Source organism: Silurus aristotelis (assembly GCF_946808225.1).
Source record: "Silurus aristotelis genome assembly, chromosome: 26".
In the NCBI taxonomy this organism is placed as follows: Eukaryota; Metazoa; Chordata; class Actinopteri; order Siluriformes; family Siluridae; genus Silurus; species Silurus aristotelis.
In genome coordinates, this window is record NC_139599.1 from 434,056 (window position 1) to 455,196 (window position 21,141).

Sequence of the window (21,141 nt, forward strand, 5' to 3'; positions counted from 1 at the left end):
TATATTTCGGGTTGTGCAGGAGTGTAGCTGTTGCTTGGAAGAAATCTCTGTAGACACCGTCTTTCTTGCAAACCAGGTTTATTCACAGAAGGTTCAGCATCTTGATACGAGCATCCAGGATTTGCTCGGAGGGGTTCAGAGCCAAACGAACCCTCCTCCCGATCTAACGTCCTGTCTCACCTATATATATATCTGAGCCGTTGCTATTGACCGCATCTCAAAACATGCAAGATGTAAGTGAGCTCATTTCTCCAGAATGTTTAGCATAAAGAACATCCCCACATATGGGCACGCAAACATGTCTCGTTGTACAGTCGGCTCGTGGGGGATTTCAGAAGCTGCATGTACACCCTTCAACATAAACATTTGGCCCAGACTCTGCTATAAACACTATGGTCTTTCAACATCGTATTGTAGGGAAAAGATCTGGCCTGCATTCCTGCAATACAGAATAAAGTTGAATAAGTCAAGTCAAGTCAAGTCAAGTTTATTTGTATAGCGCTTTTCACAACAGACATTGTCTCAAAGCAGCTTTACAGAAAACAACAGTGAAGGTGAATGGTGTGCGTTTGTCCCTGATGAGCAGCCGTGGCGACAGTGGCAAGGAAAAACTCCCTTAGATGATATGAGGAAGAAACCTTGAGAGGAACCAGACTCAAAGGGGAACCCATCCTCATATGGGTGACATCAAGAGTTTGATCATAAATCTTTCAACAATACAGAACAATTTGTGATCATCATAGATCCAGCATCAGCTTCTCCATGCCAGGGCCTTTAAACACTCGGCATCTACTTCTCCATGATCATCCATAGGTCCATAATCTTCACGAGGTGGGACGTGACTGGAGCTGGCCAAACCTCAGGAAGCCTCGGGATGGGGAGAGAAAGAGAAGCAGTGGAGAGGAATTAGCGTAGCTGCTGTTCATGATATTAACAGCACAAGTTGATAATGTGCATGTGATCAGATGTTCTGGAGCACAAGGTTATGATGTGATGTGTGTGATGTGTGTTATGTGTAGGCTTTGCTAAAAAGATATGTTTTTAATCTACACTTAAACTGGGAGAGTGTATCTGAACCCCGAACACTGTCAGGAAGACTATTCCAGAGTTTAGGAGCTAAATGTGAAAATTCTCTACCGCCTTTAGTGGACTTTGCTATTCTAGGAACTACTAGAAGCCCAGAGTTTTGAGATCTCAGGGAGCGTGACGGATTGTAGCGTGTTAAAAGACTGGATAGATACATGGGAGCCAAACCATTTAGTGCTTTAGAAGTGAGTAGCAGTAGTTTGTAGTCTATTCGAAACTTAATAGGAAGCCAATGTAGGGACGATAAGATTGGGGTTATATGATCGTATTTTCTTGACCTAGTAAGAACTCTTGCTGCGGCATTCTGAACTAACTGAAGCTTGTTTATTAATGATGCAGGACATCCACCTAGTAATGCATTACAGTAGTCTATTCTAGAGGTCATAAACGCATGGACGAGCTTCTCTGCATCAGATATAGATAACATATTTCTTAGCTTAGAAATATTTCTAAGGTGAAAGAAGGCTGTTTTTGTAACTTGAGTGATGTGATTTTTGAAAGATAAGTTGCTGTCTAAAATAACTCCCAGGTCTTTTACCGTTGAACTAGTAGTTACAGAACAACCGTCTAAATGCAGGCTGAGATGCTGGAGCTTCTGTGTACTATTTTTTGGGCCGATGAGCAAAATCTCCGTTTTATCAGAATTTAATAGCAGAAAGTTATGGGTCATCCAATCTCTTATTTCTTCAACACACTCAGTTATGCGAGCTAATTGAGCTGTATCGCCTGGTTTGGATGAAATATATAGCTGGGTATCATCAGCATAACAATGGAAGCTAATTCCATGCCTTCTAATAATATTTCCTAATGGAAGCATGTATATTGTAAAAAGCAGGGGTCCCAGAACTGACCCTTGTGGCACGCCATAATTTACTAGCATTATCCTGGATAGCTCTCCATTTAAATCTACGAAATGGTAACGATTGGACAGGTAGGATTTAAACCAGCTTAATGCCTGTCCCTGAATGCCGATGTAATTCTGTAAGCGATCGAGGAGAAGATCATGATCTATAGTGTCGAACGCAGCACTAAGATCTAGTAAAACTAATAGGGAGATGTAGCCTTGGTCTGAAGCTAAAAACAGGTCGTTAGTGATTTTAACTAGAGCAGTTTCTGTGCTATGATGGGGCCTAAAACCTGACTGAAACTCTTCAAAGATATTGTTCTCCTGCAAGTGGTTACATAGCTGGGCAGCGACAATCTTTTCTAAAATCTTAGACATAAATGGGAGATTTGAAATTGGTCTGTAATTCGATAGCGTGCTTGGATCCAGATTAGGTTTTTTAATGAGGGGCTTAATAACTGCTAACTTGAGGGATTTAGGGACATGACCTAACGATAGTGAGGAGTTAATAATATTTAAAAGAGGCTCACCAGCTGTATATAACACTTCCTTCAGTAGTTTAGTGGGAATTGGATCTAACTGACATGTTGTTGATTTAGCTTTCATAATAGCATCATACAGCTCTTCCTGTCCTATACATGTAAAACAGTGTAGTTGTGGGGTTGTAAGTACGATTGTGTCGGGAGATGCTGTCAGAGGTTGAACTGCCACAATTGTTTTTCTAATGTTATCTATTTTTTCAGTGAAGAAATTCATAAAGTCTTCACTACTAAACTGTGATGGAACACATTTTTCAGATCCCTGATTTGTTGTTAATTTAGCGACTGTACTGAAAAGGAACCTGGGGTTGTTTTTGTTATTTTCTATGAGTTTGCTCAGGTGTTTAGCTCTAGCAGCTTTTAGCGCCTGTCTGTAGCTAAGCATACTGTCTTTATACGCAATTCTAAATACCTCCAATTTAGTTTTCCTCCATTTTCTCTCCAGATTACGTGCTGTTCTCTTTAGGGCATGCGTATGACTATTATACCAAGGTGCAGGTGCTTGTTCTCGAACCTTTTTTAACCGGATGGGGGCAACAGTGTCTAAAGTGCTAGTGAGGATAAGGTCTATGTTGTTTGCCATCTCATCAAGATGATCAGCATTTATGGGTTTAATGTGAAACTGAGATAAATCAGGCAGGTTATTTATGAATCTGTCCTTAGTGGTTGGAATAATAGTCCTACCAAGTCGATACCGTGGTGAAACACGGTTAATCTGCTCTACCGGTAGTGTGTACAGTATGAGATAATGGTCTGTGATGTCATCACTCTGGGGTAAAATATCTATATCAGTGACGTCTGCTCCGTGGGATATTATTAAGTCTAGTGTGTGGTTAAAACGGTGGGTTGGTCTGGTGACGTTTTTTGTTTAACTCCAAAAGAGTTTAGTAAATCGACAAATGATAATCCTAGGGCATCGTTTTCATCATCTACATGAATATTAAAATCTCCTACAAGCAGCACTTTATCAAAGCTGATCAGGAGGTCTGAGAGAAAACAAGCAAACTCATGAAGAAAATCAGCGTAGGGTCCTGGGGGTCTGTACACGGTGACCAGAGCGAGTTTTCTGTGCATGTCTGAAAGTACAATTTTAAGAACGAGCACTTCAAATGATTTAAAGCTGAATCCTAATCTCTGACTAACATTAAGAGAAGCACTATAAATGGTTCCTACACCCCCCCCCACGACCAGTCTGACGGGGCTCATGCTTATAAACATATCCTGACGGTGTCGACTCGTTTAGACCCATATAATCACCTGGTTTAATCCAGGTCTCAGTGAGACAGAGTGCTGAGAGATTATTATCTGTGATCATCTCATTTACAATCAGTGCTTTGGGTGCAAGTGATCTAATGTTTAAAAGACCGAACTTTAGAACTTTGTTGTGTTTGTTTATCTGGCATTTTTCAGTTTTAACTGCAATAAGATTATTTCTGGATCTTGTGTATGTAATTCTTGGTTTTACTACCCGAGGAATAGATACGGTTTCTATAAACTGGGCTGTGTGTGAACTTGTAACTATTTGGTCTGTAGTATGCGTGTTCTTATAGTTGAAGATTTCTTGATGTCTTACCAGTCAGATGGTGTGTAGTATCCTAGAGATGTTATCTGATAGCACTGCTGCTCCAACTCTGCTGGGGTGCAGGCCATCAGGGCGGAAGAACCTAGGACGCTCCCAGAAACAGTTCCAGTTATTAACAAAGAGAAGTTTATGTTCTCGACACCATGACTGTAACCATTCATTTAGAGCTAAAAGTCTACTAAACTTCTCAGCCCCTCGCTGGTAAGTGGGAAGAGGTCCTGACACAATGATCCTCGTTGTGGGTGATGTGCTGCGTACCGTCTCCACCAGGATCCTGAAGTCCCTCTTTAAGATCTCCGTTTGCCGCAGCCTGGTGTCGTTTGATCCGGCATGGAGAACAACCGCTCCGAAGTTCTCGTTCAGGATCGCGGGTACCTGCGCAGCGACATCCAGAACACGAGCACCAGGAAAACAGCGAGTGTGCACCTTACCTTTAGCTCGGGTAGCGCGGACATGCCGGACGATGGAATCTCCGAGAATAACAGTGTCGCGTTCCGTCTCGCGGAGGGGGACGAAGCGGTTCTCGGTCGAGATCTCGAAGGCCGGTGGTGGAGGTGGAGACGTCCTCGATCGGGGCTTGGCTTGTCTCTTCCGCCGCGGTCGCATCCAGGGTCCATGTTGCACCGGTGCCGGAGTTGTAGGTGCGCTGGGCCTGGGCATAGAAGCACGCGGAGTTGATGTGCTGGGAGCGTTAGGTTCAACCTGGGAGTTTACCTGGGATGAGTGCGCGTCCGCCCGGGATGTTTCCAGCGCCGCTTTCCGCTCTCGCAGCCGGTCATGCTTTACATGCAGCTCGCGAATCTGTTTCTCCAATGCCTCCATCTCCAACGCCACCGTTTGCAACTCGAACGAGTCCTCACCTGTGCTCGAATGCAGACAAACAACCGGCATAGTGCTTATCGTCACGAACAGATTTATTATACAGAGATGTGAGTGAGAGAAAATAAATATAAACAACACTAGTTATAGTCGAGTTAACTAACTACAGGCACAAGTCAGGAAGACAAAAACAATTAAGGATTATTAAAAGAGGAAAAACGGATGGATAGATAGCAAAGTTGAATAAAGGTACTACATATTTTCAGATATTACATATTTCAGATACTACAGTAATAAAAATCTCCTGAACTGCTCATGAACTGCTATCATGGTTCACGCACTTGTCACCTCACCATGGAATGCTGCAATGCTCTTTTTATGGTCATATCTCCAGTTGTTCAACAGCTCCACTGGCTTTCTGTTAAAACAGTGCATTGAATATGAAATCCTGCTTTTTGTTTATAAGACTTTACATAATCTAGCTCCATGTTCATCTGACCTTCTTCTGATATATACTCCTCACACTCTTAGATCAACAACCTCATCCAACGTAGATCTGTAGTTTTTATTGAACGTAAGGCACCTATAAATAACAGGTATTATTATTATTATTATTATTAGAGAATAAAATAAGTTATAAACAGCTGCATCATGATAAATATAAGTGATTATGGCCCCGTACAGATCTCTACTGATGATCAAGAAGGAAAATACAACAACAACAAAACCATAAATGTGTTTTTCCTAAATTTGGCTGAAACCCTGATCCTAAGTGATGTACAGAAGTTCTTTTATCTCTTTTCTGTTAATGAATAAATCAACACTCAATTCATGTTTATTTGTATTGAGATTTTAATAATGAACATTGTCTCAGAGCAGAATTACACAGATACTGTGGTGATAAAAAGTGAAGATGTCTTTACAAACTTAGTGAACTATTAATGAATAAATTAACACTCGTTCACTAAATTACAAACTTAGGATGCCATCAGCCTAAAACTTTGTTGAGAGGAATTTCTTCATTGTGGACTTGCAAATATGAGATTTTTTGTCTCTACCAGAAGAAATTGTGTAAGAGAAGAACCCACATGGCGGCGAAGCGCACGTCTGAAGAACAAGCGTAAATCAAAAATAGATTATTATTTAAATCAATAAGACTCAATAAAAACATCATTTAATCTGAACATTGTGAGGTGTTTCTGTAGTGTTTAAAGTGTGTTTTATTAAGATAAGTTTATAGAAGGTCTAAAACCACTCTGGACCATCAACTACACTCTGTGTACACTCTCACAACTAAAAGTATGTACACCCCTGACCATAAAATGGTCTAGAACATGAACCATGGGCATTTATTTGGAGAAGCTTGAACAGCTTTCACTCTTCTGAAAAGGATTTACACTGTGTGGAATTTAGATGATTTAACCACAAGAGCTTCACTAAGGTTCTATGTTTTCTCAGAAGTGTTCAGTGGTGTTGAGAAGGTCAGGGCTCTGAACAGGACACACCAGTCTTTAGTTTGTCTTTAATTTCTGAATTTTACTGGTTGTTTAGAAGAAACAGCTCCAGCAGACATGTGGACATATCCTCACAGACCTTCACAGCTTTGGGACAAAGAAGCAGAACAAGGATGGTCTCGTTTTATTCATCAGTATCACCACTGTAATGTCAGTTCTGAAGATACCCACATGTCACCACAGAGAATTATCATGATTATCATGAATTATGAAGAACCATCAGTTCTTGACCATTAAAGCCATTACCAAGTAGTTTCCATTAAATCATGCATTTGTGAACATTAAATAATTATATTTAAACCACAATATAATCTGGAGGTTTAATGAAATCCAGTAGATACCAACATGTGATTTATAAACTATCCGAGATGTTCTATTAGTGCTTGTTGGTATCAGGTATAACATACCACCTTTTGGAAGGCAACACATTCCCAGAACAAACCATCCCATCATTAATACAATTTCCATTAGAGCCATTAAAACATTATACATTTAATGGAGATCTGGCGTACCATTGTTGTTTCATCTCAGAGTTGTTCAGTGGGGGTGAGATCAGGTTTCTGTGCAGGACATTCAGACAGTCATTGTGTTAGGACATTGAATGAGAATGAGGATGGTCTAGTTATTATTATAAATATCATCAATGAAGGCAGAAAAGATCTTGATAGCCCACATTCAGCTAATAGAATTATTATTGGAAGACTCTTCTGTGTGCAGACTCATCATCATCTCCACAAACTTCAGGAGCTCAACAGGGGGGTCTGTGGAGGTGCAGTTGTTGGTGTATAGTATTCTGTAAAAGATTAATCACTGCATTATTAAAAAAAATTGATTTTATTCTCTACATGTGTTTTAAAATGTGTTCTAAGTAACTCTGTGTATTGTGTGTTATAATTACAGTTCATCTCTACAGAGCTGTTAGAATTTTCCAACTAATGAACACAACAGAAAACAAGTTTCTAAGAAGGATTTATTGTGTATTCACTCAGAGATGAGACAAAACAATGTCTCTATTTCATCCTGTCATCACTCATCACACCAAAACACGTTGTCTTGCATTCTTTTATAATCCACACCAACAGTTTGACATGCAAACGTTCTTCATGTTACTGGATTTCTGAGCCGTGTTCTGGACTCCAGTGTGAGTGTTTTATTGAGTTAACACCAACAACTTCATAATTAGTAGATAATAGTAGATTATAATTAGTAGATAATAGTAGATTATAATTAGTAGATAATAGTAGATATTAGTAGTAGTCAGACACAAGAAAAGTTACTTCCTCAGGCAATCCACCTCATGAACATGTAAATGCTCTCCTCATTGTGCAAATAAAATATACCAAAGAAATACATCTGAAAATAATATGTGCAATACCACTTTTTATTTATTTATTTCTGGGTTTTTCTGCACAATAATGACTTTTTATTTATTTATTTATTCTTAATTTTTTTTTTTTATGTGCTTTTATTTTTCATTACATTAAATCACTGCAATATTCCAAGAAATTCTATTCTCTAAATAAATAAAACTAGAAGTTCTCAGTTCTAGTAGAAGGTGTGCTATAAACAGCGCTTTGTATTTTATTTATATTATTAAAGTTATTCATCAGTTCACTCACAACAAACAAAGTGAGACTATTTAATATCCCTGAAAGGGTTCAGTTCTGGAGGTGAGATGAAGCATGTTTGTGTTTCAAACTCTCATGGAGTCTTCACTCATCACTTGTTACACCAAATATCATTAGCATTCCCTCATATTGACCTACAGTTTAACATGCAAATCATCTTCCTTCTCCTCCTGGTTTTCCTGGCTTTATTGTTTAATTTTCATGTCACCTACAACTAGATTATCACCTTATATCATAATTCTGTATTAGAATGTGAGTAATAGAATTGTGAACATGTTTCATTATAAAATCAAACACTCGAGTCTTTAACTATGAGCTCGAAAGTTTATGAGAAATTTCAGACTAAACAAATCCCACTTCATTCTACTGAAGTTCTAATCATTCATTATAAGATTGTGTGTGTGTGTGTGTGTGTGTGTGTGTGTGTGTGTGTATAAAACACCAGCTGTGAAGATGCCTCTTATTGTTCTTCATTGTACTGTAAAACTCAACAGAGAATCTAATGGAACCTGTTTGTTTCTGACTCAATACTGAAAAGAATTTTCTTTGTAAAGCAGTGAAACTTCTATTGTGTTGTTGTCAAACAAAATATTTCTAATAACAATAAGTCTTTATTCAGGATGAAGAAACACCAGCTATCGAGAATTCAATTAAGTTCAATTAATATTTATTCGTATTGTGATTTTAATAATGAAGATTGTCTCAGAGCAGCTTTACACAGATAATGTGGTGATGAAAATAAACAAGATGTTCTTCATAAGTGTAAGTTTGTCCCTGATGAACAAGCAGATAAACGATGTTGAGGTGCAGTGATGGAGATCAGATGCAGACTGTAGTCCTGAGTCAGTGTAGCAGACTGTTTATATTAACTACAGTTTAAATCTAAATCCTCAGAGCTCCTGTGTTTCTCCATAATTTCATGGATCCCCAGGTTGTAGATGTGAAACATCACCAGCTGCACAGAGTCGCCTCCAATCGAAGAGAACATCATCCAGAGGCAGACCAGGACAACATGAGGGACATGAGGGATCTCTGGGATAAGAAATATCTGCCCCCTGCTGGAGTCTTCATTATTTGAGGTACCAACAAATAGCCTGCACCTTTTGATCTAAGTAGGCGTGGAGGATCATCCTGGTACAGAAGTTCACTCAGATACTGCGGCGTGAGAGCGTTAAGTGCTTTATACGTCAGTAGTGGTATTTTATAATCAGTGTGAGATGTAATTGGGAGCAGTGTAGATGATTAATACAGGGCTGATGTGCGCATATTTTCTAGATCTAGTGAGGACTCTTGCTGCTGCATTCTGAACTAACTGAAGCTTATTTCTGCACTTACTCCAACACCCAGACAGTAAAGCGTTACAGTAGTCTAATCTAGATGTTACAAAAACATCTACTAGTTTTTCTGCATCCTGTAACGACATCATATTTCTAATTTTAGCAATATTTCTAAGGTGAAAGAAGGAGATCCTGGTGATATTATTCACGTGAGACTCAAAGGAAAGACTCGGGTCAATAATCACACCGAGGTCTTTGACTGCTGTACACATTGAAACAGAAACACCATCCAGAGATGCTACAGAATCAGAAAGTTTACTTCTAGCTGCATGTGGTCCTAGTAAAAGTACTTCCATCTTATCTGAGTTGAGAAGAAGAAAGTTATCAAGCATCCACTGTCTAATGTCCTTTACACACTCCTCAACATTGTTAAGCTGATCTCTCTCATCTGGCTTTGCTGAAATATACAGCTGTGTATCATCAGCATAGCAATGGAAGCGAATCCCATGTTTATGTATAATTTCACTCAGAGGCAGCAGATATAAAGAGAAAAGCAGTGGGCCTAAGACAGATCCTTGCGGAACACCAAACTTTAGTTCTCCAGAGAGTGTGGAGAACTCACCATTTACATCAACAAACTGATAGCGATCAGTCAGATAAGACCTGAGCCAAGAGAGAGCTGTTCAAGTCACCACCCATTAATGCTTTGTGTAAAGAAGGAGCTAAATTTGTGATGAAATCTGTAAATTCTATGAGAAAATCAGATTCAGGCCCCTGGGGGTCTATAAATTATATGTAATGGAATTGACTGACTAGACATATTTTTGGATACTAAATATTTTATGTTGCTGTAAAGAACTTCTAATGTTTTACATTTGTGTTTAGTTTTTACTGCGACACTTAGATTATTATTATAAATAGCTGTGACTCCGCCTCCTCTGCCATTTAGACGGGGCTGGTGTATGGAACTATACCCAGGAGGACTCGCTTCATTTAATGCTACATATTCATTCAGTTTAATCCACATTTCTGTCAAACACATTATTTTAAACTCCTGGTCGGTAAGAATTTAATTTATAGTCAGCGATTTTGATGTGAGAGATCTAATATTCAACAATCCTATCTTCAGATCAGAGGTGCTGCTGTGTGTTCAGTCCTATTTAATTTACAGTTGTAGCTGTATCGAGGTGTTTATATCAAAAGCGTAATGAAAATGAAGCTTTATTTTGAATTATTCAGTCAGTTTTACTCTGCAAACATCAGTAGCTGTTTAATTTAACTCCTAAATGCTGGAAGTGACCATGGGATCAGGTGATAGTCCATGAATAGGTGTGAGAACTTTATAGAGCTTTTAAAGATACCATTTAAAGGCCTCTGCTTCACCTCAGGCCGATATTCACCTGATCTAATATTATATTGAGTATTATTTTGAATCATTTCATATGACGGACAGGAGGAATGTTGATACACTTGAGCAGACCGTCATAGTGGCAGGACAGTAAAGCAGAATCAAATTTGTGTTTATTGTGTTTTTATTTACTTTTATTGTGTTTTAATGGTCTAATTTTTATCTGCATCAGCAATGCGGTTAACAGAAAATACATGGACCATTGTTTTGGAAGGGATTACTAAACACCAATTGAAAGAACGTTCCTGTCAGACCTGTCAGACCATCCTAAACATGCTGACAGACCTTCACAGCTTGGGGACAAAGAAGCAGAAAAAGGATGGTCCAGTTTTTTTTTTTTTTATCAGTATCACCACTGTAATGTCAGTTCTGAAGATGTCACCACAGAGAATTATTGTGAAGAACTTTGGTATCCTAAATCTTCACTCCTCACACCAGAACATGATTTGCATTCACTCACATCCATTCTCACAGTTCATCTCGCCAATCTGTTTTTTCTCTTTCTGTTTCATGGTTTATTTGTTTGATTATCACCTCTGTGTCTCGCTCTGTTCATACTCTGACCTCTGCTCTGGATTCCTTTCCGGTATAACACCAAATTCTTCTGAGCACCAATCAGACCTGATGTTAAGACTTTAAGATCTGATTTTTCCTTCAGTTAAAGTTCAAAGATCCCAAAACTTCCATAGCCGTCCACTTAGAAAATGTTTAAAGCCGGGAATGTTCTAGATTCCATCTACAGAAACTCTAATGGTTTCTTTACACACACCATTAAAAACCATCAGTTCTTGACCATTAAAGCCATTACCAAGTAGTTTCCATTAAATCATGCATTTGTGAACATTAAATAATTATATTTAAACCACAATATAATCTGGAGGTTTAATGAAATCCAGTAGATACCAACATGTGATTTATAAACTATCCGAGATGTTCTATTAGTGCTTGTTGGTATCAGATATAACATACCACCTTTTGGAAGGCAACACATTCCCAGAACAAACCATCCCATCATTAATACAATTTCCATTAGAGCCATTAAAACATTATACATTTAATGGAGATCTGGCGTACCATTGTTGTTTCATCTCAGAGTTGTTCAGTGGGGGTGAGATCAGGTTTCTGTGCAGGACATTCAGACAGTCATTGTGTTAGGACATTGAATGAGAATGAGGATGGTCTAGTTATTATTATAAATATCATCAATGAAGGCAGAAAAGATCTTGATAGCCCACATTCAGCTAATAGAATTATTATTGGAAGACTCTTCTGTGTGCAGACTCATCATCATCTCCACAAACTTCAGGAGCTCAACAGGGGGGTCTGTGGAGGTGCAGTTGTTGGTGTATAGTATTCTGTAAAAGATTAATCACTGCATTATTAAAAAAATTATTTTATTCTCTACATGTGTTTTAAAATGTGTTCTAAGTAACTCTGTGTATTGTGTGTTATAATTACAGTTCATCTCTACAGAGCTGTTAGAATTTTCCAACTAATGAACACAACAGAAAACAAGTTTCTAAGAAGGATTTATTGTGTATTCACTCAGAGATGAGACAAAACAATGTCTCTATTTCATCCTGTCATCACTCATCACACCAAAACACGTTGTCTTGCATTCTTTTATAATCCACACCAACAGTTTGACATGCAAACGTTCTTCATGTTACTGGATTTCTGAGCCGTGTTCTGGACTCCAGTGTGAGTGTTTTATTGAGTTAACACCAACAACTTCATAATTAGTAGATAATAGTAGATTATAATTAGTAGATAATAGTAGATATTAGTAGTAGTCAGACACAAGAAAAGTTACTTCCTCAGGCAATCCACCTCATGAACATGTAAATGCTCTCCTCATTGTGCAAATAAAATATACCAAAGAAATACATCTGAAAATAATATGTGCAATACCACTTTTTATTTATTTATTTCTGGGTTTTTCTGCACAATAATGACTTTTTATTTATTTATTTATTCTATAAATAAATAGTATTATAAATAAATTATAATAGTAGATCACTCTTACCCCTCACCCCCTCACTCTTACCTCTCACCCCCTCACTCTTACCCCTCACCCCCCCTCACTCTTACCCCTCACACATATCCCTCACTCTTTTACCCCTCACCTCCCCTCACTCGTACCCCTTACCTCCCCCTCACACATACCCCTCACCTCCCCCCTCACTCTTACCTCTCACCCCCCCTCACTCTTACCTCTCACCCCCCCTCACTCTTACCCCTCACCCCCCTCACTCTTACCTCTCACCCCCACTTACTCTTACCCCTCACCCCCCTCACTCTTACCCCTCACACATATCCCTCACTCTTACCCCTCACCCCCCTCACTCTTACCTCTCACCCCCTCACTCTTACCCCTCACACATACCCCTCACACCCCCTCACTCTTACCCCTCACACATACCCCTCACTCTTACCCCTTACACACACACCTCACTCTTACCCCTCACCCCCCTCACTCTTACCCCTCACCTCCCCCCTCACTCTTACTTCTCACCCCCCCTCACTCTTACCCCTCACCCCCCTCACTCTTACCTCTCACCCCCCCCCTTACTCTTACCCCTCACCCCCCCTCACTCTTACCCCTTACACACACACCTCACTCTTACCCCTCACCCCCCTCACTCTTACCCCTCACCTCCCCCCTCACTCTTACTTCTCACCCCCCCTCACTCTTACCCCTCACCCCCCTCACTCTTACCTCTCACCCCCCCCCTTACTCTTACCCCTCACCCCCCCTCACTCTTACCCCTCACACATATCCCTCACTCTTACCCCTCACCCCCCTCACTCTTACCTCTCACCCCCCCCCTTACTCTTACCCCTCACCCCCCCTCACTCTTACCCCTCACACATATCCCTCACTCTTACCCCTCACCCCCCCTCACTCTTACCTCTCACCCCCTCACTCTTACCCCTCACACCCCCCTCACTCTTACCCCTCACCCCCCTCACTCTTACCCCTCACACATACCCCTCACCCCCCCTCACTCTTACCCCTCACACATACCCCTCACTCTTACCCCTTACACACACACCTCACTCTTACTCCTCACACATACCCCTCACTTTTACCCCTCACCCCCCCTCACTCTTACCCCTCACACATACCCCTCACTCTTACCCCTCACACAAACCCTTAACTCTTACCCCTCACCTCCCCCTCACTCTTACCCCTCACACACACCCCTCACTCTTACCCCTCACACACACCCCTCACTCTTACCCCTCACACATACCCCTCAAACCCCCTTTACTCTTTCCCCTCACACATACTCCTCACTCTTACTTCTCACCCCCCACACACTTACCCCTCACACACACCCCTCACTCTTACCCCTCACACATACCCCTCAAACCCCCCTTACTCTTACCCCTCACACATACCCCTCACTCTTACTTCTCACCCCCCCACACACTTACCCCTCACACACACCCCTCACTCTTACCCCTCACACATACCCCTCACACAAACCCCTCACTCTTAGCCCTCACACACACCCCTCACTCTTACACCTCACACATTCCCCTCACACATACCCCTCACACATACCCCTCACACCCCCCCTTACTCTTACCCCTCACATATACCCCTCACTCTTACCCCTCACACACACCCCTCACTCTTACACCTCACACATTCCCCTCACACATACCCCTCACACATACCCCTCACACCCCCCCTTACTCTTACCCCTCACATATACCCCTCACTCTTACCCCTCACACACACCCCTCACTCTTACCTCTCACCCCCCTCACTCTTACCCCTCACACCCCCCTTCACTCTTACCCCTCACTCGTACCCCTCACACACACCCTCACTCTTACCCCTCACACACACCCCTCACTCTTACCCCTCACACACACCCCTCACTCTTACCCATCACCCCTTCCTCACTCGTACCCCTCACACATACCCCTTACTCTTACCCCTTACACACACCCCTCACTCCTTTTTGCAAACACCTTTTACACACAGTAAACGTGCTCAATAACCCTAAGGGCAGATGGGTTAATGCTTCAACACAGAATTTTCTTTTTCAAGGAACCCAAACTCATCAGAATCCACCCAAACTGCCCCAAACCACCCCAAACCACTCAGACTGCCCAAAACCACCCCAGACCTCCAAACTGCCCCAAACTGCCCCAAACCACCCCAGACCCCCAAACTGCCCCAAACCACCCCAACCCCCCCAAACTACCCAAACCACCCCAAAGCACACAATCCAACCAAACTCCTGTGATGCCTGAACCAAAAACCTCTTTGTCCCCACCTGCTTTTAGAAAAATTTATTGTTTAAAGAATAAATGAAGCGTGTTCTCTATAAAGCCGTTTGCGTGAGAAGTTAAAACCCTGTCAAACATTCAAATGGATGACCTTTACCTTTGTGTGTGTGTGTTTTTGTGTGTGTGTGTGTGTGTGTGTGTGTGTGTGTGTGTGTGTGTGTGTGTGTGTGTGTGTGTGTTAATGCAATATTGTGTGTGTTCACGCCCTGCTTTTGTGTGTGCAGTCTTGTTCATCTCAGTCAAGTTCTCTCTTTATAATGTTTCGTCAACAAACCTAAAATATTTTAACCCTATTTTTTTACATTTCATTATCTAAAGTTCATACTAACCTCTAACATACCACTCAGACACACCCCTCACACACACACCTCCACTCACTCCTGAGGTGTGTGTGTGAGGGATGTGTGTGAGGGGTGTGTGTGAGGGGTGCGTGTTAGAGGTTAGTATGGGGTGTGTGTGTGAGGTGTGTGTGTGTGTGTGTGTGTCACCCCTCACACACACACCTTACACACACACCCCATACTAACCTCTAACACGCACCCCTCACACACACACACACACACACACACACACACACACACACACACACACACACACACACACACACACACACACACACACACACACACCTGTCACACAGGAAACCTGTACTTTGTGGATATAGTTGGTGTCTCCTCTCCTTCTCTTTATCTCGAGTCAAATTGAGAAAGTTTTCTTTATGAACATTATAAATATTTCTAGTGGTTTTGTTAAAGTTTGTCTACAGAGTTACAAAAAAACAACAAGAAAGAAATGTACATACATCCAACATCACAGTCATAAAAAGTATATAAGTGAATTTAATTACAGAAGAAATAAACATGAAAATGGGAGATATTAAAGCTGGATGATATCTACTGCGTTTGATGAGGAACCTGCTTCTTCTCTGCTGCTCATGTTGGAAAGCTGTGGACCTACACATGCTCCTGAGATATTTACTCATGCTGAGTTTGAGGATGTTCCTCACACATTTTCTTTCTATTTATTTCCTATTCTATTTTCTTTCTATTATCTTAAAAACAAATTTGGTGATCAGTGATGTTGATAAAGTTGTTATTCTAAAGACAATAAAGCTGAGCTTAAAAACCAGATGATGAGAGCGATTCTGCTGTTATTCTGGAAAGATCAGCCCGCAGTGAATCAGCAGCAGAGTGGACTGAAAAGAAAGAGTCTGATGGTGTCTTTATTGGGATGAGGAACATTGCAGAATTACACAATGTCCAGATCTCTCTCTCTGTTGAATTAAATATGCTCCTGAGGTACCAGTGGTTCCTGTCCTCTTCTGCTTTCTGGACTTTGCCTGATTCATCCTGATGCCTTACCGCTGAATGGAGTTCTCTTCACTTGGAGACCACTCTTTGCTACTGAAGATGTTCTCCACATGAACAGCCTAAAGATCCATGAAGTTCCTGTGGAAGGTTAAATAGAAGAATCATGAGGATGGATCTGGACTGTAATTAATATAAACAGTCTGCTGCAATGGTTTAGGACTACAATCACCATGAACAGTTTTACACTTTAGTCATCATCATCAGTGGGGGAAGGTAATGAATGACATTTACTGGTGTTACTGGAATTGATCATTTTCTTTTTAAACTTCGAGACAGAGCAGTGAGGTAACATTAGTGCAGAGACACAGCAGAAAAATGGAGATCAACAAGTCAGACATAATTATAAAGAGACCCTTCTGAAAAATGGAGACAGACAAGTCAGACCACATTGGTGCAGTGACCCAGCAGAAAGAAAAACATTCTGAAGATGAACTGGGTGGAATTGTAAACCCTGGGCATATTTATAAGATCACCTCAGTTTTTATTGCAAGAAAGACAGCAGCTTTATTACGCAGTGTGAACTGTGTTCGCCCAGAGACCCAACCAGCAGCTTATAAAACTCCATATCAGTTCCTCACAAGTCTGTAGAGTTCAGCTCAATGAGGATCAGTTCTCTTTGTGTCTGATTCTTCTACAGATTCCTTCCTCAAACCATCTCAAGGTGTTTTTCCTCACTGATAAAATGTACGTGTAGTTTATTTCTTTCTGTAAAGCTGCAATGAGACAATGTGAGGACATTTTAAAACACTTAACAAGTCGTATTGGGAAACGACCAAACTCGGTAAACACGTTAATAATAAAACACACTGTGTACAGACTGCAGTTTGCTTGAGTTTGGTCTTTTAACGACGTGTAATAAACCGCGTTATGGCTTTAAACCACATTAAACACATGTTCAGTTGTTTAAGTAATAAAATGCTCTATACAAATAACACGACGCACGTGAACACAGAATCCTGTCTGAGTCACGAGCAGCCGGACGATCCGGTGATCTTGTGGTTTTGGCAGATGGCACTTGTCCAATGGGCTGGGTTGTGTGTGCGTGTGTGTGCGTGTGTGTGTGTGTGTGTGTGTGTGTGCGTGCGTGCGTGCGTGTGTGTGCGTGAGCAAACATTTGAGACATTTGACATAATACCTGTTTGTACACATCTACTTTCTGGGTTTTATAATGAATATAATGTGTGGCGCCTGAAAAATATTAAAAGTGGTTTTGCTAAAGATTATCTACAGAGTTTAAAGACCACAAGCAAATTACTCTTTAATCAAGCAGACAAAAATGAACATACATCCAACAGCACAGTCATAAAATGTGTATAAAGTGACTGCACTTACAGAAGAAAAAATAATAGATGAATAAGAAGAGGACAGGAGGGGTATGGAAACGGATGGTCAACTGTGGAGACTCCTAAAGAGAGAAGCTGAAAGAAGAAGAAGAAGAAGAAGAAGAAGAAGAAGTTTAATAGGAACATAATTCATTTATTATTTAAATATTTTAGTAAATATCAATACATCAATTATTGTAAAAAAGAATATGTATACATTTCAAAATATGTAAAAAAAAAAAAAAGGAAAGCATTTCACTGCATGTCGTCCTCTGTGTGTATGTGACAAATATAATTTGATTTGATTTGATTTGATATATAATTACAATCTCTCTCTCTCTCTCTCTCTCTCTCTCTCTCTCTCTCTCTCTCTCTCTCTCTCTCTCTCTCTCTCTCTCTCTCTCTCCCCGAGGCTAGGGAGTCCGTTTGTGAAATAATTTTAGAGCCCTATGATTTTGTAGATACGGGAAGTGCGGATGGAATGCTGAGTTTCCTGAATAATGTCAAATCGGAGTCTGGGTTGCATCTGCTGCACAACCTGAAACACGAGGAGCAGATAAACACATGAAATCCATCTTATCTTCTGCTCTGAGAATCACTTAGATAAAAAAAAAGATCGTCATATACACACAGACATTCAAAAGTCTTTACTACAAATAACATCTACTGTGTTCTGAAGATAAAAACTCACACGTTTGGAACAACATGAAGGTGTGGAAATGACAGAATGTTCATGCTTTGACATGAAATAGGCATTTCATACTCACTGTAATGTAATCGGGCTCGTTATAATAATATATAATATAACATAATAATAATAAGAAGAAGAAGAATGAGAATAAGAATAAGAATAATAAATCTATACCAGTTCTGCTGCTGCTAATTCTCTTTAAAAATAAATTAAATTATAAATGTTGTTGAGTCCGAATGCAGTGATATAAAATGAGCCTCGTGTTTAAAAGAATGTAAGTTTTGGTGTTGATGTGATTCAGGCTGAATTGTGTTTGGTGTCATTGTGAAAGTATTTATTTTAATGTACGATACAAATAGTTCCAATTGCATATAAGAATAAAAACTGCATGTGCTTCATTACTGTTAGAATCACGAGCAGTTACTGGAAAATGTTCTTTCTGTAATGACCCGAAAGCAGCCTGATGTAGGTGACGTGGCCACACCCTGACCCTCACCTGTCGGCAGGTGTGTGTGTGTGTGTGTGTGTGTGTGTGTGTGTGTTGTACTGTACTGTGTGTGTGCAGTAGGTGGGGCAGCATGTTGGGGCTGAGAGGCAGATGTTATTGATGATGTTCATTTATTTTCTTTCTCTGATCTTCTAAACGGAGTTGGTGTTCAGGTGATTTTGTTTCGCTGTTGTCTGGTTTTCACTTCTCCATGCAGTCGTAATGTGACTTGTTGACGTCATCAGTGTGGTTTTAATAGTGTTATTATAATAAATTCCTTCATTATTTAACACTGGTGTTATTTTATTGTTCTTTTTTCTACGTGTCTTCTGCGTGTCCGAAATGTTTTGGGCTGTAATGCCACTACGCCACCTATCGTCGGTGAACAGATTAATAAAATTTGTATCTGCAGTCACAAACATTCATTTTGTACTGTGACTTTCACAATTAAGTGTTCATTTATTTCGGTGATTTTTTTTTAAGTTTAATTTGTTTATTTTTATAAATCAACATTTTTTATAATATGTATATTTGACTGGTAGACTAAAGTTTTTGATTTTTAAGATTGATGTGATATTTTTTTAGTTTTGGGTTATATTAATACATATCCCATTATACTTGGTGGTACAGGTCACTTCCTGTTCACCGCATGCAGGAGAAAGCCACGATGAGCATTGAAAAGCTGCTATGTTTATTGTAAAGAAGATATGTTTAATTAAAATATAAGTTTGTGCTTATATTTAAGTTACCACTCAGTCTACAAGCAGGCAAAATGGTATGTAAGTTTATTTTCAGTTTTTTTTTGTCTAAATTTAATGTTTTTCTTTGTAACTGAATGTATTTTGTATATTTATCCTTTTTATTTAGTTCTACGGTGTAAATTCTACGGTGTTGATGTCGGTGTTGATGTTGGTGTTGCTGTCAAGCTTAATAAACATCAGTAAAAGAACCTCGGCCTTCGGATTGTGACTAAGGGCGGCATAACATTTACTCAGAGAAATAAAACCAGCTACTCAGTGACCCTGTCGTCAAGAAATGTGAAAATATTTGGAAATGCGTATAATAAAAGCTGTAAATTCCCAAATCCAACTGGAATCGTTCAGTCATGCTGAAGATTTAACATTTTAGTTCAGGTAGATAAAAATGACCCGGAGTGCTCGATATTATTTTATTATCTCATGTTAAGAAATGGAATGGAATGGAATGCACTAACATGTAGAATAGGTTTCAGGGTGTGAGTAGCTTTAACCTGTTATACACATCTTTTACCACTAGGGGGCAGTGAGCACTAAAAGAGAAACGAGCTCCTAATAAACAGCAGGCGTTTCAGAGCTCATGAAAAACACGCACACTTTTTTTTTGACCATACACTTTTATTTGTACCCTCAACTCCCACTCAACACTCTGTAGTAATCCTGGATAAAGTTAATTCTATTTGTCTGAGGTTAATGTCATTAAAATAAAAATTGAAAACGTGTTAAAATGTTTGTGCAAAACTTCTAAAAGGATTAACACCAAAGAGCTTCTTGTCAGCTGTAAGATTCCAAACAGAGCATCTACAAAGGCATGATTTCACTTCCTCCACTTCCATTCTGCAGATCAGCTTCTCTGTTCAGATTTTACTTCTCAGAGTCCCTGAAATCCCCAAAGTTCATGTGTGCATTTGTAAAACATGGAATCCCTGATTCCTGAAGTTGTCACAGATAATGTTCCACAGTTTGTAAGTACTTGCTTCAATTTCAGTTGGAAGTTCAACTGGTCAACATCAAGTCCAGGATGAAACCCTCAAGCAAATGGACAAAATAAAAGATTTACAGGCCATAAAAAACATGCTGTGGAATGTGCATGGAGGTCAAAAAGACCTTTATATTGCTCTTCTTAAATATAGAATCATACCAGTGGGTGAAAGGAAACTTCCCACATCACAGACCTTTATGGGCCAACCAGAGGTCAGCTGTTAGACCATACAAATGTTCAGAAAGATCTAAAGCATAGGCAGTAGAAGCACAAATTATACTGGGACTAGTCATTTGATGGCCACCTGCAGCAGGGAAGAGAGGAGATTCCTGGATCCACAAATTACTGACTATGTTCCTGCTGTAGGTTTAAAACTCCTGCAGATACCTCACACATCAAAGGGCATTGGTGGTTTAGTGGTTAAGGTTCTGGGTTACTGATCAGAAGCTCAGAGGTTTAAGCCCCAGTATCGCCAAGCTGCCGCCCTTGTGTTTCAGGAGAACCTGCGAAGGTAAGTGATTAGTCTATA

General features: G+C 40.1%; 1 protein-coding gene across 2 annotated transcripts in view; it reads left to right on the forward strand.

Moving 5' to 3' along the window:
* The window catches only part of apooa (apolipoprotein O, a), a 46,360-nt gene that overhangs the window by 23,672 nt on the left and 1,547 nt on the right, over nucleotides 1-21,141 (forward strand). The gene's annotated exons all lie outside the window — the stretch shown is intronic.